This window comes from Leopardus geoffroyi, chromosome A1 (genome assembly GCF_018350155.1).
Source record: "Leopardus geoffroyi isolate Oge1 chromosome A1, O.geoffroyi_Oge1_pat1.0, whole genome shotgun sequence".
Lineage (NCBI taxonomy): Eukaryota > Metazoa > Chordata > Mammalia > Carnivora > Felidae > Leopardus > Leopardus geoffroyi.
The window spans coordinates 78,197,073-78,222,569 of NC_059326.1; the positions used below are offsets into that span (position 1 = coordinate 78,197,073).

At 40.5% G+C, this 25,497-nt stretch overlaps 1 long non-coding RNA gene across 1 annotated transcript; it reads left to right on the forward strand.

Moving 5' to 3' along the window:
• Positions 1–10,492: 10,492 nt before the first annotated feature.
• LOC123596216 lies at positions 10,493–24,290 on the forward strand. Its single transcript, XR_006711612.1, has 3 exons — positions 10,493–10,613; positions 22,865–23,152; positions 24,193–24,290. It is a non-coding gene; the product is annotated as an uncharacterized LOC123596216 (long non-coding RNA).
• Positions 24,291–25,497: the final 1,207 nt, after the last annotated feature.

Below are 25,497 nucleotides of genomic sequence, written 5' to 3' on the forward strand. Positions count from 1 at the left end.
CCATTTAATATCCAGCGAATCACGCAAAACTTGTGTGTGTCCCGCTTACATCCGAATCCATGAAGAAATATTACCTCTAAGTTCTATAAATGAACAGAATCTACGTGTTTAAAGTTCCACTTTGGCAAAGGCTGCTCTTTGACTGAATTCTATTTCAAAAATTTGAAGAACGGATTGCCGGAAATGTTAGAGAGTGCAGTCTCGATTCGACTTCTTCTAAGGTCTTAATTTAGGGACCAGTGAACATTTTCCATCTAAGTGAAATCCCTTTCACAATAACAATATCAACAAAGCTTAAATTATGCAGAGATGACAACAGAGAGAGCGTGCTCACAAGCTGGGGAGGGGCAGAGAGAGAGAGGGAGACACAAAATCCGAAGCAGGCTCCCGGCTCTGAGCTGTCAGCACAGAGCCCAACGCGGGGCTCGAACTCATGGCCTGTGAGATCATGACCTGAGCCAGAGTCAGACACTTAAGTCAGACACTTAACCAACTGAGCCACCCAGGCACCCCAGGACTCTATCAGTACACTACCAAGCCTGACTTTTTTCATGTTAAAATTTTTTTTAAGGAAATGAGAGAGTGTTAGAAATAAAAAATGTTTTAATTGACTATTTCCCTTTAAATTAAGTATTCTTTCCATTTTAGAAAGTGGAAAGAATGGGCTGACACTGGTTCGCAAGTGCTCAGGATCATACCTGGAATATGGCTCAGTTGGAATGCAAACTCAAATTTCTAATCATGCAAAGTCCATGATCTTAATTTTTTAATTTATTTTTAAATGTCGTATATAAAATTCATAAATATATTTATAAAATGTCATAAGTATATATGTGACTGTATTTGACTTGTATATAACACATATACACACACACAGTTAAAAATAATATTAAGTAGTATACTGCTGTCTCCCGTGCAGTTTAAGAAATTGAAAATGAGCAGTGTTTTTGGTGCCTCCTGAATTCTTCTCTCTTCCATTACTCGTCACCCAGATGTAACCCCTGATCTCAGTTTCATGTTAGCCATTTCTGTGTTTTCTTTTGTAATTTACTGTCTATTCAATCTCTAAGGTATATATCATTCACTTTGATCTGCTTTATAAAATTGTTTTCATGCTTATTTATTTATTTGGAGAGGCGGGGGGGAGGGGCAGAGAGACAGGGAGAGAGGGAATCCCAAGGAGGCTCCCTGCTGCCAGCACAGAGCCCAATGCAGGGCTCGAACTCACGAACCATGAGATCATGACCTGAGCCCAAATCCAGAGTCTGATGCTTAACCAGCTGAGCCACCCAGAGGCCCCTTTTGATCTGCTCTTAAGTAACAGAAATACTGTGTCTATTTTCATTGCTATATTGTACTCCGCGGTCTGAGGACATAATTTGTCCATTTTCCATTTGTGAACAATTGAGTTGTTTACTTTTTTTTTTCTCTCTAAACCATGTTGCTGAGCACATTGCAGTCCACGCTGTCCTGCACACGTCTGACGGAGGGAGAAGTTGGGGGGGGGGGGGAGGCACAAAAGCAGGCGGCCGCTGGCCTGTGTTGCAAGCCTCAGCTTCCTTTGGACTCTGTCCCCCAGGTTGGTAAGTGCCGGCCGACAGGAAGCTGCTATCCACAATCCTAAAAGCGGGATCTTAATGTTGTCTCAGTTGTTGAATGCGCACCCCCCCAACTCTGGGCATCAGGATATTGGCTACCTGCACCTCCCCCCCCCCCCCCCCCGGATTTCTTTCCAGGGCCCTGGGACTCCTCTTGTATTCTATCCTGCCATATCCCCTACTTCCGTACTGTCACAAATAGAACTGCTTTCTAGGAGAATTCTAAGGGCACACAGCAGTGGGCGTGGTTGTGGATACAAAACACTGAGAAATGGGAAAAATGGGTGTGTTTAGCCACAAGACAAATGGGCTTGCACGATGAATTGTTTTGCTCCAAAATCCTGTTTTTCGCAGCAGAGACTTTTTATTTGCATTCCTCTTGTAACATTACTCATCTTCTCTGCAGGCAAATGAACCGCCTGGGGCCACAAGGCTTCAAGTTGTGCATTTGTAAGGATGTTTCACAAAGACACATGAATACCTCTCAGGATTTTCTCTGTTGAAAAACTCAGACTGAAAATGTGCTGCGGGTCAGCATTAGGTGAGCCGAGTTCATTTTCAAGGTGAGAGGAAAATAACGGTGGGATTTTAAAACAATGGATCCAGTTTGGAATGAACACTGAACACTAAGACACAGGAGCCAACTGTTTACAGCTTAGGCGCTGAGATGCCCGCAGGCCATAGATGGACGCGAGAGGCTCTAAAACAGGGTTCATCACAACCGAGTCGAGATTATCACTTCAGAGTCTTGACATGAGCTTTTTTTTTTTTTTAAAGTGGAACCGTGGGCACCTACCTACCCATTGGGAATACCCTAAATCCAGGAGTTTGGAGTGGCTCAAGATTCTGAATTTTAAGAAATGGAAGTTCTCCAGATGATTAGAATGAATGGCTTAGTTAAAGGAGAAAGTTCACAGCCTACAGGAAGCACAGAGGCACTGCACGCACACTCTTCTCCATTGCACCCCTCTTCCTAAAATTACCACTTGCACAGAGGAGGGTCGCTTTGCAGGCACTAAGGAAAAACGTCCTCGCGGATCCTCATGAAAGAATTTTAGCTTTGCCAACATGGTGACGACAGTTGCCATTGTTGTGTGGTGCGTTTGACAGTTGAGAGAATTGGACTGCAAGAGTTCCAAGAGGGGAAAATAACACTGTTTCTTGACATATGAAATGACAGATGTCAGCTAAACTCACGGCGGTCATGGCACGATATGTGTTCAGTCCCATCATCCGGCCGTGTGCCTTCAACGTACCAAGCGCATCACACGAGAACTGGGGAGAAAAGGAAACCATTTGTGAAACACTGGCCAGGTTTTTTTATTCTGGAGACGCTCTTTGTCATTTCTATGCAGTGTGCCAATGAACAGAAAAAAATCTGAGGGTTCTAAATGACTCTGTTTCGTGAGCAAGCGTTTGGTGACCTCTCCTTTTTGCCAGCTGACTAGTACAGCTCTGTCCTGTGCCCCAGCTACCGATGGGGATGTAGTTGAGCAAACGGCCAAGTGCTCAAAGTGTAAAATCAACCCGGGGTTTCAAAGGCTTAGTATAAAATAACAATGCAGAGTATTTCAATAACTTGCATACTAACTACTTACTGACACAATGACGTTTTGGATATTTGGGGTTAAACAAAACATATTGCTGAAGTTATTAATTACTCCAATTACTCAAATTCACCTGTTTCCATTCACGTTTTATTTTTATTTATTTTTTCAAGTTTTTTTTAAACTATATTTACTTATTTATTTTTGAGAGAGAGAGGCAGAGAGAGAGTGAGAGAAAATCCCAAGCTGACTCTGCCCTGTCAGCATAGAGCCAGACACGGGCTTGATCCCACGAACTGCGAGATCATGACCTGAGCTGAAACCAAGAGTTGAATGCTTAACAGACTGAGCTGCTTAGGCGCCCTACATTCACTTAAAAAAAAATTCTTCGAATGTTTATTTACTCTTTAGAGGGACAGGGAGAAAGAGACAGAACGAGAGCAGGGGAGGGGCAGGGAGAGAGGGGGACACAGAATCCAAAGCAGGCTCCAGGCTCTGAGCTGTCAGCACAGAGCCCAACACGGGGCTCGAACTCACAGACCAAGAGATCATGACCTGGGCCTAAGTTGGACCCTCAACCGACTAGCCACCCAGGCGCCCCAACCCTACATTCACTTTTTGAATATGGCAATCGGAAAGTTTTAAATTACCCATGTGACTCTCACAAACTGCCTTGTATTTATTTCTATTGGAAGTACTTCTCTAGTGTGTTAATTCTCCTAATCACGATTACTTAAATAAAATTATGCTTTTACTCAGATGTGTGAAATAAATCTTTATGTAAACAACAGAAAGCCTGACTGGCACTTAAATAAAGCAATTAAGCAATAAGCTGCAAGAAAAAATCGTATCTGGGTGTTTTGAAAGAGAAATGTGCATTAAAATTCGATCTGGATAATTTAAATATTCCCTGGCTTTCGAAAGCATGAATTTTGTTTTAAATTGTCTTAATGTCTTCACACATATCTAGGCATATATAATTGCATGTGGCTGCGTGAAATATCACCCCTATTTCTTTTTAAGTGCCTTTATGCTCAACTGTCCCTTTTCCTATATCACAATCTCTGAGCTGACCTCCACATGTTAGCCAGGGGAGTGGCCTGGCACAGAATCTTCCTCCTTTTCTGTGCTCACATACTCACACATGCATATGCATAAACTGACGTGTATATTGTGTGTATGTGCATACATGTATCGCTTCTCATTTTGCTTTGCTAAAAACGGGTTCATCCCGTGTACATTTTTTCTCAATTGTTCCTTTTACACTCAGAGCTCCTTGTGGGCACCACTCCAAGTCAACTTGTGATGTTTTAACTTATTTTCAATGGCTGGAGAATATTTCAAGATGTGAGCACAATGGGAGGTATTCAGCCACTTCTCTTCTGATGGGCACTCTTTGATTTTAGGTTTTGCTTTTGTGTCTTTTCCTTTCTTGTTTGGGGGGAGGGGACATCACATGCAAGGCCTTCATAAACACCTGCACACTTTTGTCATTTGTTCTTGGACTTTTACTTCTGCGGGAGAGTTTGCCAGAGTTGATAGCACTGTCGAGATTTATACGTGGCACATACATGTTATGAAGCACGTAGTAAGTAAATATTATTTTGCATTTAAAAATGATGCATTAAGAGGCACCTGGGTTAAGTTGGTTAAGCGTCCCACTTCGGCTCAGGTCATGATCTCGCGGTCTGTGGGTTTGAGCCCCGCGTCAGGCTCTGGGCTGATGGCTCAGAGCCTGGAGCCTGCTTCAGATTCTGTGTCTCCCCCTCTCTCTGCCCCTCCCCTGCTCATGTTCGGTCTCTGTCTCTGTGTCTCAAAAATAAATAAACGTTAAAATGTTTTAAATAAAAATGAAAATAAATAAATAAAAATGATGCATTGATGCATAGTTCTCTGGGAAGGGTGAGAACAAATTGATCTCAGGCAGAGGGAATATTCTTGTTCTTCTCAAGTTTCGCCAGCATGGTGCCCGCCTCCCAGATCACTGCTGCCTGCACTCCTTGCGAACAGGGACATTGGTTTGTGTCGGCCAGTTGGACATTTGCATTTGCTCTTATATAAACTGACAATTTGAAACAGCACTCTTCAATAAAATTTTCAGATGCCAGAAATATCTTTTGAAATGCAGCAACGTGACTGAGAAACCGAATTTTTAATTTTTTTATTTTAATCATTTTATTTATTTATGTTTAATTGTTTTTTTAATGTTTATTTATTTTTGAGACAGAGAGAGACAGAGCATGAATGGGGGAGGGGCAGAGAGAGAGAGGGAGACACAGAATCCGAAGCAGGCTCCAGGCTCTGAGCTGTCAGCACAGAGCCTGACTCGGGGCTCGAACCCACGAACACTGCGTGAGATCATGACCTGAGCCGCAGTCTGACTCTCAACCGACTGAGCCACCTAGGTGCCCAAATTTTAATCAATTTAAATGTAAATGACCACCAATGGCCACCGGCTCTCATAGTGAGCCCTGCAGACGTGGATTCTTATCTAACTTTTTATCCACTTTTTTTCTTTAATTTGTTCATTTGTTACTATCAAAGAGGACTTTCCATATTATAAAAATTAACACTTTATCATCTGTGTTACATTTCTTTACGTTTAGCTTTTGATTACTTATTCTATTTTATGTTTTGAAAGGGGTTGGAGGAATAGGCATAAGGCATGTATGCAAATGACATACATTAATATGTCTTCTTTTTAAATGTTTCCCAATAAAACTTGATATGCATTTATGCTTTACGAAAGTTTCACAAATAGAGTGAGAGAAGAGAGAATATCTTGCACAGTGCTTTACTGTTTCTCCTTAAACATATAAAGTATATTCTAAACTGTTGCACTTTTTATATTTGAATATTTAGTGCTTAATCCATGCCATAGCTTTGTTATTCATTCATTAGAATATGTTGTATGCCAAAAGCAACCTGTGGTTTTACTGTTCTACAGATTAAGCTAGAAGCTCATGTGAACCAGATTGCTAAATACTAAATCGAGGTTAAATGGTATTAAAAAAAAAAAAAAGATAACTTCAAACTTACATAATTGACTAGAAACCTTTACTGTGGGAGTGTAACAAATGGCTGGGAGCATATAAGATAAAAGCAGAGTAGATTCTGGTTTAATCTCTCTTTTTTAACATACAGCAAATTTATGTGTGTCAGTCAGTTAAGGAAAAGTTGTATTTTTATTGCATACAGGCAATAAAAATAGGACAGTTGTAGTTTTTTTCACACCAAGAAAATTGTGAATGCTTTCACATATGTTACCAAGATTTTACTTGTGCAGAGACACAATATTGCAAATTTTCTTTGAGGTTATAATGCACTGTTGATTCAACAGACATTCTACTTATACCATTTCATGAGAATAATTTGTCTTCATTTATTTTGAGTTAAAGGATTGACAGTTAGCTCACTTTTCACCATTGTCTCAACGTTAGAAATTTTGTATTTACAAAATAAATAACAATATTCTATTAATTAATAATGTATTGTAAAATAAATAATGACACCTGCTTATTGAAGAAAGTATAGAAAACCTGAACAAATCGTAAGGTAAGAACTAACAACTAAAAAGTATAGGAAAAACATGAAGAATGAAATAAAACCCAACTCTCATCAAATTAGAGATATGTTTTATTTATTGAAGTGACACTGTGTAAACCATTCGAAAAAGATTAATGAAGAATTATGTAACATATCATTAGCAACATAGTTTTAGTTTGCAACAGGGTATTTCATCCTATGTCAGACCACAAGTATGGAATCATCACTTAATGCCATCATCCGCAGGTGGCAAATTAGAGGTTCTACTCACGGAAACAAGGCAGGATTACTCCAGTATGTTCAACTTGAGGGCTAGGTATCCTAGAGCAAAATGGATTTCAAACCAATGAGGTCAAAGTGCCATTTACTTAGAGAATCTGGTTTCTTCTAGGGCCTTTACTACTAAATTCCCTACTTTAAAATGTTTTAAAGTTTCCTTTTAGAATAAAACTTTAATCTCAAAAACATTTCTGTGTATCTGTCAGAGACTCTTAAGTTTCAAGGCCCCGCATTTACACAAGTTCCTTCCAAGTCCTGATACCTGTGTTTTTATTTCTAACTCTGGGTGTGCTCTCTCCTCCTTATCGTTGGCTATCCAAATTATATAAATTTCAGGTCCCATGAAACTTGGATGCAACCCTAGCGTCAGCTAAGTATGTTGTCATCACCAACTTTTTATCTTAGAGCACAATGTTATGGATCCAAAGTATATTGCAAAGTATAAAGATATCAATCTTCTCTGATATAAGCTGTATAAAGCATGTCAAGTTGCTACCTTCTAGAATTCTCTGTAAACGTAATTAGATTCTCTTCTTTGGCCCCCACCCGCCATTTCCCCCCTCAACACTCTATTGGTAAATAACAAAGCAACTGTCCCAGGCATCTGACTCCATGGCCTCTTTGCCTGTTTTTCACGTTAGCAGACTTAGTGCTCCCGTAGTGGTCTACGGTTTTTAGATTGATACATGACAGATGCAGGTATCAAGCAAAGATGTTAGCAAACAGAATGGAAGTTCCCATGCAAAGAAAATCCACAATGGAGGGAAGTTTCCTAAGGAGTAAGTGGACTGGAGGTCCATATTTGGCTTTGCTCTTCCCTAAATGCAATCTTGAAAATCTTGTAGTTGGCTTTCGTAGATTTACCGATACGATCTCAAATTCTTTTGAAAATCAGATAGAACACATACTGACATTTCGTTTGCTACTTTATGGAAGATCAACATTTTCTAACCACATTTGTCTAATTACTGATTTTATCATCAAGGCCATCTACAGTTCTGTGCAACGTTGATGGTTTCAGCAATCCTGATTCTTTGCAATTTTGCACTCACATCTGTGTTGTCAGATGTAATATAAATTATAAATTCTTTCATAGTTACTTTCAGGAAAGAGAGGCAATAGCATGTCTATTAGTGAGATTGATTCATTGTTGCCAAAGCCTTGGGGACTTAAAATGGAACTTACTAGAAAAATAGTATGTATAGAATTGACTCTTGGAGGTAGTTTGGTATGATAGAGAAAATCTACAAGGTAAATAGATTTGTAATTCTTGCTCTACTATTTACTTCTCCCTCAGAGAGTTACTTCATTTCCATGATTTCAATTTCTCATCTATAAAATGGGAATAATGGTTTCAGCCTCCATTGGCCACTTTGTCTTTACTCCTTCCTTGACAACCAAGTAAGGAAGTTACTCTATTATCTTCAGCATCGTTTCCTTGGATCTGTTCTATTTTTATGGTGCTATGCCTTTGAATTATAGTGGACCACTCCTCAAATCTCTATAGTCTATGGATATTCCTCCTTCCCATGAAACTGCCACCCTCTCTAACTCACACGGATTCTCTTCCCTGTTTGTCCATGAGTATTCAGGAAGACATACTCATGGTAACCTTGCTAAGTGCCTAGCATTTATTAAATTCAATAATAATAACAATAATAATATTATGTGATCAATATTTGCTAGTATTTCAGTAGATATTTCCTCAAAGGAGTTGGGTTAAAACCCACTTATTATGTCCCAGTTTGAAGAGCAAATGTTTTAGGATTGTATTGAAATCACAGATTCTCTTTCCTTTCCAGAAATTATCATAGTTCTGGTAAGACATGAAAATGGTGGTTTCATGTGAACTACACTCTACCTTCCTTCCACACTATGTTTTACCAACTATAGAAACCAATCAAGGGCACCTGGGGGGGCTCAGTTGGTTAAGCATCTGACTCCTGATTTGGGCTCAGGTCATGATCCCACAGTTCCTGGGTTTGAGCCCAACATCAGGCTCCGCACTGACAGTGGTGAGCCTTCTTGGGATTCTATGTCTCCCTCTCTCTCTGCCCTTCTCTCTCTCTCTTTCAAAAATAAATAAATAAATATTAAAAAAAAAAGAAACCAATAATACTGAAAAAAAGGCAAAAGTAGTCCCAACCTATCACTAACTGCCAGATGTTAAGACAACTCTTCACTCTAAATGTCCTTTATTCTAAGAGAGAGAAAAGTATTGTTGTCTAGAAAGTGCATAATAAATGTAAATACCTTAAATATTTGATTTTAAATATCCTTTCCTCAAGGGAAATTTTAAGCAAAAAGGAGAAAAGTAGATGACAAAGCCAAATATTACATTTAAATGCATTGTTGGGTTTATATGGAAAAAGACCTACAACAAAAATCTATTTACCCATGCCATTCTTGACGCTCATGTATGCCTAGATGTTATAAGCAAGTCCCACTCTTGTATTCGTTTTTCATTCATTTATTACTTACAGGCATCTATGCTGTGTGAGGCACAATGCTTCTCAGTTTATTTAATAAATTACATAATCCACTTGAGACATCAGGAAATATGTTTTTTTTTAATCTGTAATTCATCTGTATTGGTTTACCCAATGTACTTGATTCTTCCCTCTATTTAATGATCCCATGTGGCCTCACTTTTGCCCCTAGGCCAGAGTTCATTCTCATGAGTGAATAAGTGATATCAACCTAGTTTGTAAGTTACAGCCACTTTTCTACATTATTGTGAGACAAGTTTTAAAAAAAGGAACATGAAAGGGGGTGGCACCTGGGTGGCTCGGTCGGTTAAGCATCCAACTTCAGTTTAGGTCATGATCTCGTGGTTCACGGGTTTGAGCCCCTTGTTGGGCTCTGTGGTGATAGCTCAGAGCCTGGAACCTGCTTCAGATTCTGTGTCTCCCCCTCTCTCTGCCACTCCACCACTCACACTGTGTCTCCCTCTCTCTGTCAAAAATAAATAACGTTAAAAAAAATGTGAAGAGATTTCCAGGGAACAGACTCTCCATGGCTAACCATAGAGAGGAGGCCACATTCAAAAGGGCAGCAGGCGGGGGGCAGGGGGCAGGGTGGTGGTGGTGAGGGAGAAGAGCCTATGAAGTAAAAGATACTTGTGGCAATTAGGAATGGCCATTTTATGGGTTTGTTCATTTATCCAAACAACAGATAAGCAAGATACTGTAATATGGAAGAGTTTGTGCTTTAAATTTAGATGCGGTCAAAATCTTGACTTTCTCTGTAACTTAAATTTGACCCAGAGCAAGTTCACTCCTCTAATTTGCCTCATCTGAAAAATAACTCAGGGTGTGGGTGGTGTTGTGAGAAAAGACGCGGATGTTTTCCCAGAAGATCTTACTGGAACTTGGACCTGAACAGAAAGCAAGCTTCAGAAGTGGATTTGCCACTGTCTAGTCTTTGAGAACTCGAGACCTACCTAGATAGACACGTCAACATTCCAGGGTGGGGTGGCCCAGGACCACGGCGACATCATTATGTCCTGGAACACTGGAGAAACCAGGCTTGTCACTTTCTGGGGGGATTTATTTCCGCCCCAAAGGGTTAGAGGAAGATGGTTCAAAGCAGACTCTACGAAGGGAGAGGGAGCAGTGGTCTGTCCCCTTCCCAGTCTACTCAGGTAACGTTGGTTTTCCTCTGTTCCTTGCCTAAACCAGACTCCTGGGGGCGGGGGGGGGGGGGGGGAGGTAGGACATTTGGCTCTCCTCATGATGGCCCAGGGATAAGAACTAGGAGAAGGAACCACCTTGCTGTGTGCTCTGGGGTAAGGAATAAACCTCTCTCTGATCCAAAACCCCTGTGGGCGCACTTACAGCAAATTAATACAGAAGAATGGTAAAAACGTAACAGTTTATAGTGAATTTTCAATATTTTGATACGTGAAAATGCTTATCACAATACCTGGTGCATCCTAAGTACTCAGTTTTTGTTAGCTACGATCACAACCTGCTTCTAGAGTGAAAAGTAAGTTTCTAGGCACTGACTCATGGCGCATCCATAGGATAGATAGGAAATGACAGGGTTCTTTAAAGTTGTCCGCACACTTTATATAATTTCGGAACAAAGCACTCATGAGAACTCCCAGAAGAAAATCTGTATTTCATCCATCTCTGCATGCTTGCATTTACAAATCTGACCGCTTCTCGGTGAAACTGTATGTAGCGTGGGCCATTTAATCACCAGTGTTAATATTTACACATATGGGAAACTTGATACCAAATTAACTTAATTTCAAACTTCCATGTTCCAGTTGTTTTTATCGATATCGTAACACAGCAATAATTGTACTGCCAGTTTCTTAGGATGTAGCTCGAACCATTAAAATACAAAAGAAAAACACGGGATGTCAGTGCACAGCTGTTGTTTAAACAGAGCAAGAAACCACATTGGCAATCAGAACATTTTAACATCTAAAAATGGTTCTAAGATAAATTTAAACACTCCTTTAAATACTCTATGCCTTTGAAAGTGATGAAAGATAAACAAAAGAAGAATTAAAAGAACATGAGGTCTGAATATAGACAATCACAGGGACATACACACACGCAAAAGCCTCCATTTTCATTCGTAAATAAAATATTCAGTGAAGTTTTAAGCATATAAAGTGAAATAAAGCTCAATCTGCTGTTCTACAACTAAATTTCTTTTAAGTTTATTTATTATTTTTGAGAGAGGGAGAGTGCACATGAGCTGGGGAAGGGCAGAGACATAGGGAGAGAGAGAATCCCAAGCAGGTTCTGAGTTGTCAGTGCAGAGCCCAACGCAGGGCTCGAACTCACGCACCGCCAGGTCAAGACCTGAGCAGAAACCAAGAGTCAGACGCTCAACCGACTGAGCCACCCAGGCGCCCCTATGATTTCAATTTTAAGTAATCTTTACACCCAACGTGGGGCTCAAACCCACAACCCTGAGATCAAGAGTTTCAAACTCTACCGACTGAGCCACCCAGGCGCCCCTACTCAGTTCTACTTTGGAACCATGGAAGTTACTGTGTTTCTCTTGTGCACTGATAGCGTGAGGGGAATGTTGTAGGATTGCTTCTGGCCTGTCCTTCCTGACACACCCCTCAGCCTCTCCTCCGTTGTCTCACCACCTTCCCAGGGCTCCACCTGGAGCAATGAACACACACTCTCAGATCCCACACACCTTTCTGTTCATTCTTGCCTCCCCATCTCAAGGCTTCTTCCTATCTCCCCCAGGTCTGCACACCTCCCTCTGGCCTCTGATTCTCCTTCTTCCATCAACCCCAAGGACCATTAAGCAGGTCGTGGGACGTATGCTGAGGAAAATTTGCAATGTTCTCTAAAAGCTATAGATAGGCACCTTTTTCTTGCTTTCTCCTGTTTCGAACTTTCCTCCAGGAAAAGAACATGATACTTTATTTGACTGAATACTGAGAGGACCAAGAAGTAGAAATAAATGCCAGGAAGGATCATGACACCAGAGAAATCTGACATGATCTAATATATAATATACCTCAGCATGCTGCCTGATGCGAGGAGGCAGCTTTCAGAATATGACATGAGAGGTTGCTAGCATTCCCAGGGGGCAGTTTGTGAAACAGAAGAAGTTGATCCCCATGGTTTAAAGAGGAGTTAAGTCAATATTTAATGTGTGGTGTTTCAAAACTATCTCAATGCCTGATTAATAGTATTAATAATTAGTAACTGATCATTACAATAATGTATTAATATTGATTCGTTAACTGTGACAGATATATAATACTAATGAAAGATGTCAGTAGTAAATGAAACTAAGTATATGACACATGGGAACTCGGCATTTCTTTGTAACTGTTAAACAATTTTTTAATTAATTTCTTTTTTTTTTTTTTTTGAAAGAGAGAGAGATTGAGAGAGAGAGAGACGGAGAGTGAGCAGGAAACAGTAGAGAGAGAAGGAGACACAGAATCCGAAGCAGGTTCCAGACTCTGAGCTGTCAGCACAGAGCCCAATGCAGAGCTCGAACTCAGGAACTCAAACTCGAACTCGAGATTGTGACCTGAGCTGAAATCTGACCCTTAATCAGCTGAACCACCCAGGTGCCCCATAACTTTTTTTTAAACTCAAAACAATTCTTGGGCACCTGAGTGGCTCAGTTGGTTAAGTGTCTCACTCTTGATTTCGGCTCTGGTCAAGATCTCACGAACAGAGGGCTTGAGCGTGGGACCTGCTTGGAATTCTCTCTCTCTCCTTCTGCCCCTTTCTCCCACCTCACACTCTTGCGCTGTCTCTCAAAATAAATACACTTCAAATCTAAATAAATAAACTCAGAATAATTCTAAAATGAAAGGGTTTTTAAATAGATTTTGAACTTTTATTTCCAAGGAAAAGGTGATGCATTTAACTAAGAATTATTTATTTCATTTTCAAAGCTGGTTAATTATGTACTAGACAGTATCCAAACTAACACTCTTCCAAAATTGAATCAGTAACTAGGAACAAGTCCACTAACTTTTAAGAGTTATGCTTTCATGCACATTTAAGTTGCCATTTTGAATTACAATTATAGATTGCTGACATGGCTGGCGGGGGGGGGGGTCCCTTTTAAAACTCAGTAGAAAGCTATTTTATTTTTCATGTATTAAAAAGAAAAGAAGGAGAAATCAGTCAGTTTAGTGTCTGACTCTTGATTTCAGCTCAGATCATGATCTCACTGTCGTAAGTTTGAGCCCCATGTTGGGTTTCAGGCTGAGCCTGGTGCCTGCTTGAGATTCTCTCTCTCTCTCTCTCTCTCTCTCTCTCTCTCCCTCTCCCTCTCCCTCTCCCTCTCCCTCTCCCTCTCCCCCTATCCCCTGCTTGCACTTGGTCTCCCTCTAAAAAAAGTAATAAAATATGTAAAGGCAAGAAAAATCCCATTGCTTGTTGTGTTTATATTGGTCTACACATACGCTTTTTTCCTTTTTTCACATGAATTAAATTAGGGGCTTTGCAGTATGAACAGCAGTTAAAAGAAGTATCCTCATAGAAAACTGAGCCTCCCAAATTATATATCACACATCAGATTCCTGCTACAACAGTGGACCCCTCGTGCTCTCCCCTTGAAGCGTTTCTACTTTTCTTGTGATACCTTCCCAGAAGCATTCATTTATTTTCCTGGTCTCCTAAAATCACTAGAGTCTTAGATTTGTGAATTAAACGTAACTGATCTTTCTTTACAGAAGACATAAAACCATGTGAAAGCATTCTGCCGTGATTTATACACCAGACTCTACTAGGATCAAATCCTGGGGAGCAAATGAATTATGCCATTTATTTCAGAGTCTCTAAGTGACTTCATCAGTGGGTGTTTTCCCTTAATTTAATAAACTAAAAGAAAACTGGGTATTTTTTATTTTTTATTTATTTTTAATTTTTTTTTTTACATTTATTTATTTTTGAGAAACAGAGTGAGACAAAGCATGAGCAGGGGAGGGGCAGAGAGAGAAGGAACACAGAATCCGAAGCAGGCTCCAGGCTCCGAGCTGTCAGCACAGAGCCCAATGCGGGGCTCAAACCCACAAACTGTGAGATCATGACCTGAGCCGAAGTCGGACGCTCAACTGACTGAGCCACTCAGGTGCCCCTGAAAACTGGGTATTTTTTAATGTATTTTCAGAGTTGTGTGCTTTAGGGAAACTTGAAAATAAAATCGTCGCGCACATTTTGATTTTACTGAGGAAAATAAATCCCGTCAGCTTCATTCCTCTTCAGTTCTGAAAATTGTTGTTTGATTATCCACCAGTTTCTCTTATTAATAGGATAAGCAATAAATTCAACCTCATTATTATTCTAAAGGATTTCCAAGATTAACCAGAAATGTTAAAAATCTCTATTACTTTAAAAGGTCTATTGATACAACAAACAGAAAACTTGACATTGCAAATTTCTACTGCTGTCAGCTTCACAGCATTTGTTTTCCAGGAGGGTTATTTTCAGGGAGCATTTCATGATGCAGAATCTTTAGTTGTTTAGAAATATTTGGCATGTCCAACGTTGACTGATGCTAACTAAAGAAAGGAAGAAGAGGGAGAATGAATAAATCAATGAACTATCAGAAACAGTGGCTGGAGATCTGGTGGTTCTTCAACCACACATTCAAGAGTTTAAAAAAGAACTTATCAAGATTTCCACTTCAGGTCAAGATGGAGTAACCATTTTCTACACTCTGAACAGCAGGCGGAAAAGGACATTAACCCCAAGAGACCGGTAACAAGTAAACGAGTCCTCTGATTCCCTGAGATGACTGTTTTGAGAGCATGTCCAGGCTAGGTCTGGGGTTCAGAGAATACCAAATAAGAAAAGGCAGTGAGAGAGAATTCCAGAGATCAGCAGAGGGACCCCTCCAGCAGCCAGCTGATCAACAAATGCAGGTGACATAAGACATGTGGTCAGTGGGAAAACCACAAAAAAGTCTAGCAGAAATAGGGCCCTGTTCTTGCCCAGGGCTCTGAGCAGTATCTACTCACACCGGCCAGACTGGCGATCTCATGATTCTCGGGGCTGCGGGCACAGAGTGCAGAGGGTCTTGCCTCAGGTCTGGTAGCCGGTGGTCCTAGACTCGCCACTGCTCCGGTCCTGCCTAACACGTCTCAAAAACAACATCTGGAAGGATGAAACTGTTTCCAGCTAACTCTGTCCTAGAACACAGAGCAGTAATGCTTTTAGGGATATAATATTATTCACCACCGAGTAAGGTAAAATTCACAGTGTCTGAGATCCAATAAGAAATTACCAGGGATGATGGGGCCCCTGGGGGGCTCAGTGGGTTGAGCGTCTGACTTCAGCTCAGGTCATGATCTCACAGTTCGTGAGTTCAAGCCCCCTCATTGGGCTCTGTGCTGACAGCTCAGAGCCTGGAGCCTGCTTCCCATTCTGTGTCTCCCTCTCTCTCTGCCCCTCCCCCGCTCAGAACCCTGCACTCCCCAATCTCCCAGCACCTGGCGACCACCATTCTACTTTTTCTCTATGAATTTGACAGTTACATAAGTCCTTTGTGTACATGTAATCATACAACATTTGTCCTGTTAGTGTCTGGCTTATTTCACTTGGTGTAGAGTCTTCAAGGTATCGATACTACAGCAGTCACAAACTCACTCTTCTCTTATTTCAAGAGTAGAATTCAGAGATTCATCGCTTACATGTAACACCCAGTGTTCATCCCAACAAGTGCCCTCCTTAATGCCCACCACCTATTTAGCCCATCTCCTACCCACCTCCCCTCTGGTAACCCTCAGTTTGTTCTCTGCATTTAAGAGTGTCTTATGGTTCACCTCCATTCATTTCTAAGGCTGAATAATGTTCCATTATTGTCCATACATTTTGTTTATCTGTCCATCTGTTGACGGACATTGGGATTGTTTCTCCCCTCCTGGGGCCATAAATATCTGTTCTAGTCCCAGCTTGCAATTCTTTTAGACCTATTTCGAAAGTGGAAATGCATACGGTAATTCTGTATTCAATTTTTTGAGAACTATCTTGTTGTTTTCCACAGTGTCTGCACCATTTTACATTCCCACTAGCAAGGCCAAGGTTTAGGGGTTCTCTGCATCCTAACCAACCCTTCTCCTTACCCACCTATTTGATATCTTTTCAATAAATGATATTAGAGCAATTTAATATCCATATGCAAACAAACTTAGTTATATCTAGCCTCGCTCTTTCCTTAAGGTGATGTTTTTTTCCAGGACTCTAGAAAATCTGAGATAGATTCCTATGTGAAATATAGATGGAAATTTTTTTTCTTTTTGCCAAAGGTATGATATGATATATGAAAGGCAGCTCACTTGGTTAAGGTAGGATTTTGCATGCCTGAGAAAGAATACTTGGATGCCTATTTCCTCAATGTGACAATGGGATTGTGAGGTATCTTAGCTCATTCAAAAATGAGGGAGTCGGATGATAATTTTTTAATTTATTTTTATTTATTTTACTTTTTTCATACAATAATTTTTGAAAATCGATGATACAGTAAAGTCAGCAATAGCAGGTAAATTATTCTAGTGAGATATGGATTCTCTGCTACTTGGGAAGATTACCTAGAAGGCAATTAAGAACCTCTGTTAATCCATTGTCAAGAACTCTAAGCCCAGCTGATAGTTTTAACACAGAAAGCTGAAATCTGGTTTTGCATTACTAAATATTTATACAGTTTCACAAGCTTTTTATTCCTTATGAGTAAGAGCCAATTTGGGCAAAATTTTAAGACATTTTATTTCTTCTTTTCAGATTCATTATTTACAGTTATTATAAATGAAAAAAAATTTAATTTCCTTCCTGCCCACCTTCTATAACATTTCCTATCCATACGTTTGTGTCTGTCTCTCTTCTCTTTTATTCTGGGGAAATCATACTTCATGACAAATATTTTTTTCTCTTTGGAGAAACAAAAGCTCACTTTAACAACTTGCATTCACAGCTGAATGTCTGTCACTGTAACTCCCAGTATAGTCTCAACAATCTATATTCATTAAACTTTTAGCCAAAGTAACTCACTTATATTTCACAAAATAAAACTGGAAGTTTTATCTTGAGAACTGTGTGTATAATATGCTATCGTTTGACAGATTATCAAAATGTTGGACAGCTGTTGCACAACTTTCTACACCCTCGGATGCTACATTTGCCCCATGTTTAGCGACATGACTCTTGATTTTGGCTCAGGTCATGATCGCACAGTTGGGAGATCGAGCTCCGCATCGGGCTCTCTGCCTCCGACAGCACTGAGCCTACTTGGGATTCTCTCTCTCCCTTCTCTCTCCTCTCCCCTGTGCACGTGCTCTTTCTCTCTCAATAAATACATAAATAGCAACAGTATACAAATACCAAATAATGTTTAATAGTCAAAATTTTATTTATTTTTTAAAGTTTATTATTTATTATTCTGAAAGAGACAGAGGGCAGAAGGGGCAGGGAGAGAGAGAGAGAGAGAGAGAGAGAGAATCCCAAGCAGGCTCCACACTGTCAGCACAGAGCCCGAAGTAGGGCTCAAACTCACAAACCACAAGTCATGACCTGAGCCGAAACCGAGTTGGCCACTTAACCAACTGAGCCACCTAGGTGCCCCAATAGTCAAAGTTTTAGTACTCACCCGTACTTAGAATTTTTTTAGATATACAAAGATTATTCATCAATCTATTTCCATGTATTGTAAAACCAAGTTTGTAAGTTATCTTTAAAATTATGTTTAAGGGGCGCCTGGGTGGCACAGTCGGTTAAGCGTCCGACTTCAGCCAGGTCACGATCTCGCGGTCCGTGAGTTCGAGCCCCGCGTCGGGCTCTGGGCTGATGGCTCAGAGCCTGGAGCCTGTTTCCGATTCTGTGTCTCCCTCTCTCTCTGCCCCTCCCCCGTTCATGCTCTGTCTCTCTCTGTCCCAAAAATAAACGTTGAAAAAAAAAATTTTATAAAAAAATAAATAAATAAAATAAAATTATGTTTAAGCTGACATACTACAAAACATAATTACTGTGGATATTAAAGAGTTGCCAACATAATGATTCAATGTAGTTAAATAAAATAAATGAATTTTTGTAATTGTATATATTACATAGGTATATTGTTAGCTTATTTGACCAGTAAACACATAAGAAAAGTTTAGGAAGTTCAGATTAGTAGAGGTTTTCTTCATGAGAAAACAAACCCAGAGCTTAGTTTTAAAATCAATATACAGCTGCATTATACTTCACATGAATAAATCAAAGATGTTTCTCTTTCTTAAGCAAAAATTATTAAGCTGGTCTTATTTAGTAAAAAGGTTTACCTTAATTATTTGTCTTAGGTCCCTTTATTTAATGTTTTTATTTGCTTTTGAGAGACAGAGAGAGACAGAGTGGGAGCAGGGGAGGGGAAGAGAGAGAGGGAGACACAGAATCCCAAGCAGGCTCTAGGCTCTGAGCTGTCGGCACAGAGCCCAACATGGGGCTCAAACTCCTGAACCATGAGATCATGACCTGAGCTGAAGTCAGACACTCAACTGACTGAGCACCCAGGTGCCCCAGTTTGTCTTAGATTCTTAATATATAGCTGAACCAGCAGGGTTTTTTTTCTTCAAAGTCTAGCACATGTACAGAATCATAAGTTTCTCATTTTTGGTGAAATTTGAAATTACTAGATTTTTGAAAACTCTTAAAAATTTGTATAAGCCAGTCAAAGAGAGCACCTTTGATTCAAAAGATGTTACATCACATTTATTCATGTCCTCTGGAGTTAGGAAAATAGTTCACACTCCTATGGGACTACTTCTTAAACACGGACAGGCAGGGCCACAGATCCATGAAGAGTGTATAACCTTACAGTCCAACCTGAACTAGCAGTGAAAAGAAATATACAGAAAGACAATGACACCAGATCAAAAGAGCTATTCATCCCCCTTCTGACTGGACACAAACATCTTAATGGACCTAATCAAAGTCACAATTAGACAAAACCCAAAAGACTGACAAACTGAATTCTCTACCTTCTCTCACCCAGCAGAAGGTAGCTGTCCAAATTCTACCCAGTAGGGATCACCGAATACCCAGACCTTTGAATCAAATTCCCACGAATGCTACCACTGAAGGGAAATGACTTACTGTCCATGCACAAGACAGAAACAAAACATCCAAGGAGAGGGAAGCAGGGAGTTCAGTTTAGCTGCTGCCTGGAACGCACTCCAAGATGGGAGAAAAGGGGCACTTGGACTTCAACTGCCCGTGAGGTGTTTTCCCAAACAGCACGGTTCACTTTGCTCCAGTTGGGTTTCCTGGTGAAACTTCCAAAACTTTCAATGTCTCATTTCCAAATATGCTTTTTAAATGAAATTTATAAAAGTAAGATAAATATATACCAAACATTTGTTTAAACCATCAATTAAAGGAACTGGTATTATTATACCCAGTTCCTCATGGGGCGCCTGGGTGGCGCAGTCGGTTAAGCGTCCGACTTCAGCCAGGTCACGATCTCGCGGTCCGTGAGTTCGAGCCCCGCATCAGGCTCTGGGCTGATGGCTCAGAGCCTGGAGCCTGTTTCCGATTCTGTGTCTCCCTCTCTCTCTGCCCCTCCCCCGTTCATGCTCTGTCTCTCTCTGTCCCAAAAATAAATAAACGTTGAAAAAAAAAAAAAAGATATTATACCCAGTTCAAAAACCCCTTAAGAAGGGTCGCCTGGATGGCTCAGTTGGTTAAGCGTCCGACTTCAGCTCAGGTCATGATCTCGAAATTCATGAGTTCGAGCCCTGCATCAGGCTCTATGCCGACAGCTCGGAGCCTGGAGCCTGCTTGGGATTCTGCATCTCCCTCTCTCTCTGCCCTTCCCCTGCTCATGCTCTGTCTCTCTGTCTCTCTCTCAAAAATAAACAAACATTAAAAAAAAAAAACAAAGCCCTGAAGAAGGCAGACGAAATTGGCAATCATAGGGTAAGAGTGTTGGGTTAATATATAAAACTGACTAATGTCAAAAGAGCCATATATACAAAAACTTCTAGCTTATCTCTGGAGAAAAGTCACTTGCATCTCTACCAGACAAAAATCTACAAGTTAAAATGTCACCTTACTTAAATCTTTGAATTACCCCAGCCCCTTCCAGACTTTCCTCCATTCCACACCCACACACAGCAAAGTCTACCCTTTGTCTCGGGGACATGTTTCTGCTCTTCCTGGACATCCTGTTCTACTACAGTGATGCCTACACACGGAATGGGGAAGCAAGAGACCTGAGTTCAAGTCTTAGATCGCCACCAACTAATCTTACGATCCTTGGCAAACTATTTTTCCCTTTAAACTCCAATATCCTTCTTTACAGCATGAAGATGACAATACAATATATTGATATGATATTGATATACGATGTGACAAACAAAAGGGTAAAACGCACAATGGCTGTCTTTCCGACATGGCGCTGTCTCCCAGATTCTGCGTGGCCTGCTCCCCATCACTGTCTTTCTCGGGGAGGTTGGCTATGGGTTCCCCTATAGAAATTTCTGAGATGATGGAAATGTGGTAGCCTCACACTCGAGTGGCCGTTGAGCATTTGAAATGTGGGTGGGACAAAAGAGAAACGGAGTCTTTAAAAGTAATTTCACTTTAACTTATGTAAATGTAAACAGTCTCCTGTGGCTAGTGGGTTGTGTGGAATAGAGTGTGGTGCAACGACAGCAGTTCAGAGCAAGAAGTTGTAACCTCTTGGATGTTGGGCTACATAGTTAATTCTTGATGATCAGAGTTGAAGACCGGACATAGGAATTAGGCTACCCGAACTACCTAGTTGACTATATATTAAGTGCAAGCTCAGTACGATCCCTTTCACTTCCTGAATAATATTTTTTAAAACGCAAAGCCTCAAGCCTAGCTCTAAATTTGGAGAGGGGGTGCTCCTGGTTCCTGGAATTTCATGCATTCAAAAAAACGTGTCCATAGTTTTGATATTATCTGCAGTTTTTTGTTTTGTTTTGTTTTGGGGGGTTTGTTTTTGTTTTTGTTTAGGTTTTTTTTTGTTTTTGTTTTTTGGGGGGTTTGTGTTTTTGTGCTTGTTGTTGTTGTTGTTTGTTTGTTTTGTTTAGCTCCTTCACCTGAATGCCTTTTAAAAGCTGTTTAGTTCCAGGGCACCTGGGTGGCTTAGTCAGTTAAGCACCCAACTGCTGATTTCGGCTCAGGTCATGATCTCAAGGTCTCAACTCTGCTCTGACAGCACGGAGCCTGCTTGGGATCCTGTCTCTCTGACTCTCTCTTTCTCTTTCTCAAAATAAATAAATAAACTTAAAAAAAAAAAAAGAAATAGAACTGTTTAGGTGCAAAATAACTTAAATTCTTTGGACGTTCCGTGTTTGGACATTGCTCCTGGGCAGCTGTCTGGTACTGAATTGCCTGAGCCGCTGAGGGTGTCTAATCTGCATGATATACACAACATTATTTAATAGACTTTGCCGACCGCCCCGCTAAAACCTCACCAGTGCATGCGGTAATAGTACGAATGCAAAAGAGAAGCCACTGACAAGTATGGCAGAAAACGTCTTGGTTTTCAGAAGGAGCCTTTATTTCAAATACTCTGATTTCCCACAAAGAACATGGGAACGTCAGATCAGATATTTTAAATCTTGATTCTTGGTTGGAGAAAATAGAAACCCCTTCTCCATAGGTGTTAAATGCGCGTAGGTTAATTTACCCTATTAATTATTAAGTTATAATATTTAAAAATCCACTTACCCCAGTCATTTACATATAAAAATGGAATGTGGAAGCTCAAATTACCAAATTTAAATTCCAGGGAAACAGGTGGCCTTTTCGCAAACCTAAGAGTCTTAATAACAACAGAAAAAGTCAGTTTCCTGCCCATGTGAGAAACTGTTACATCACGTAGATACTAGTCTATACTATGTTCCCTTAAAGTGGGTCCACGTTCATTTCTTTATTTCACCATCTATCGGCTGGGAGCCCACCAGGCGGTCCAGACCCCAGGCGCTCAGGATACTACAAAGGACACAACAATATTGATTCTCACTCCTAAGAAACTCACTTTTTTTTCGACGTTTTAAAAAGTAAATGCCTGGAGTAGGGTAGATGATCACGCTAACGTAGCAAACTACCTACAGAGCCTGCTTGCAAACTGTAGCTGAGGAAACGTTAGCCAGTCTGCATCAGCGTGAGAACCTAAAGATACTCACGTAGCTGCATACTCCACCTTCGCTAACAGCACAGACAAGAACTCGAATAATCCACAAATATTTATTAAAATGTTCCTTGGGGTTATCTTTGAAACTCTGATAGTCCCTCAAACTCACAAAAGTCGTGATTGTTTCGTTTTCTCAGATAATTCAAACACAAAACATTTTCAGATTTTCAGGACTTCAGTTACTGCCATTTATTATTACCCATTAAAACGTGTGTCTCTCTTTTACTCTTCTTATCTTGTGCTTAAAAGTAATAGGCGTGTCTGCCAATCCAGCATTTCAGCCTTGGAGGGAGCAGTGGCTGCTTTCTTCTAAAATGAAATGAGAAAAGAGACAAAAGAACTAAGAAAGCTGAAACGATAAAGGTTCAAAACATAGCGATCAAATATGACCTTTCCGGAGACTAATGCTACAAACAATTTTGCAAATATACCACGTAGGAGAAAAACAAATAGCGATGAAAATGGGTGCTGCCCTCTCTTATTTTATAGACATCAGCACGCAAAATGTGTACATTCCTCATGCTGGCTGAATACCAGGTAACAGTAGTGATTTATTTTTCTTGGGGGCTTAAAAATTATTACCTGGAACTTCATACTGAAAGTGTTAAAATATACACATATTTTAGCCTTCAGCTAATTCTATGATAAACCAAAAGTCTTCATATTCTCCCCCAATATTGTTAGATGTACTCTCATCCAAATCAAAACTATAAAATTGCTGGCAAAGAAGAAAGCTGGAATTTTTTGTCATTACATAAGGAAGCTGATATCCCTAAGTCACTGGTAGGCACCAAGGAAGCAGAAAACTGCTTCTCTATCTATTCTAAATTCCTGGCAACTGTATAAAAATAGAATTCTATGTTTTGCCTCTGCATTAAGAGTACATATCAATTGCTTGTGGAGGGAAAACCAGACAACACTCTCATGGTAAACTTGGGAAAATAACAAAAAGAATAAAGGAGAAATTAACATGACTCTTATTTCACTATCCAGAAGGAACAACTTATTATATTTTTGGAGACTGTCTAGGTTATGTGTGAGGGGTAGGGTGTGGGTGGAGCGATGTTTGTCTTTGTAACTTGCTTTTACCAAACTGGAAACAGAGGTTATGTGCAGTTGAAAATATTAATTTTAGTAACACATTCTGAATTATTTTCCAAGTCCTTAAATATCCTTTAGAAACATGATTATTTAATGTCTTCATAATAACCTATTATATAACTATACCATTGTTTAATTAATTAATCTCAATGTTTCACATATAGGATGTGAAACCTCACGAGGTTTTATTATTATAAACAGTACAATCTTAAATATCTATTATCAAACGTTCCTACAAATGAGCTTACTCGTGAAATAATGTGAACTTAAAAATACTATTTTCCTTCATTAAAATTAATATTCAATATACCTCCTTGTACAATATAAGTCAAGGGCACAGAAAGCAGAATTAAAATAATCGGAATGATTCATAATCCTATCCTGTCCTCAGTTTTTCAGTTTATATGTCCTGTGCATTTTTTAAAAAGTGGGATCCAACTTTACCTACAATGCAAATGGTTTTATTTTTGTTCCAGAGTCTTCCTGCCAAACTGCTTTTTCAAAAGATGGCACCTATGTACGTTTTTCACAACCATTGTTATATTCTTAGCTAAAATAAATGTTTGTATTATAATCTCAGACTTTGCTCATTTTAGAAACATTTAAAAATGCATATAAGCCAATTATGGAGCATTTTAAAGTAAGCGTCATCCCACTCCAAGGACATGGTCATTGTTAATATCCTGGTCTCCCCCCTTCCGGGCAGGGGAGAAAGTTGCTGCTGGGGGGAGGACCCCGGTCAGCCCGTGGAGGTACACATCCTGGCAGCTGTGGCACCTGCCTGTTTGTGCCTTCCTTTCCTTGCCGGGGACACGGGGAGCACGACAGTGTCTAAGTCGCTGAGCTGTTTCGAGGCTAGAGTGAGTAGTAGATGTGGCACGCTTAAAACCTCTGAAGGCCCAGAACAATGCTGCAACCCCACGGCGCGTTCAGGAGAAGCAGGGAGCCTTCCTCGTGATCAACAGCAGCCTTACTTAGGAAGGCTGAGCACCCCAGGGGGCAGGAGCTCCTTCTCTGGGCTCCTCGGGGCTCTGGGAATTGTCCAGTCACAGCTACACAACAGTAACAACTCCTCTCTCAGCCTCATGGGGTTTCAGCAACACAGACACAGCTGAGTCCTCAGGCAAGGACTTAAACCCTAATAAACTTCTAGCCCCCAGTCTCTGTGTACCCGCACCCCCCATGCCTTCCTGCCTCCAGCTGCGGGTGCTCCCAAATCATCCCTGCTCCTCGGCCCAGTGAGCCCACCGTCAGCTGCTTGGTGGCCAGTCCTGCACCGGGTCGGGAATGTGCCTTCGGCCACAAAGTCAGGCAGGGCACCGAGGAGCTTCCATCATCTGTCTCCTGTCTGCCTCTCTTCTCGCATCTGGAAAATGTTTGTTTAACATCTTGTCCAGTTTTTCAGTTGTTTACAGTGAGAAAGCAATTCTGCTACCACTGTGGAATGAAATGGAAATCTCACACAGCTCTGGGCACTTTAAAAAAAAAAATCATCCGGGGCTCCTGGGTGGCTCAGCCGGTTGAGCGTCTGACTTCAGCTCAGGTCATGATCTCACGGCCTGTGAGTTCCAGCCCCGAATCCAGCTCTGTGCTGACAGCTCGGAGCCTGGAGCCTGCTTCGGATTCAGTGTCTCCCTCTCTCTCTCTGCCCCTCCCCCACTCATGCTTTGTCTCTCTTTCAAAAATAAATAAATGTTAAAAAAATATCATCCAAGAACACACTACAAATAGCTTTTAACACCAGCCAACATTCATCATATTATCATTTTTATGCCTGACTA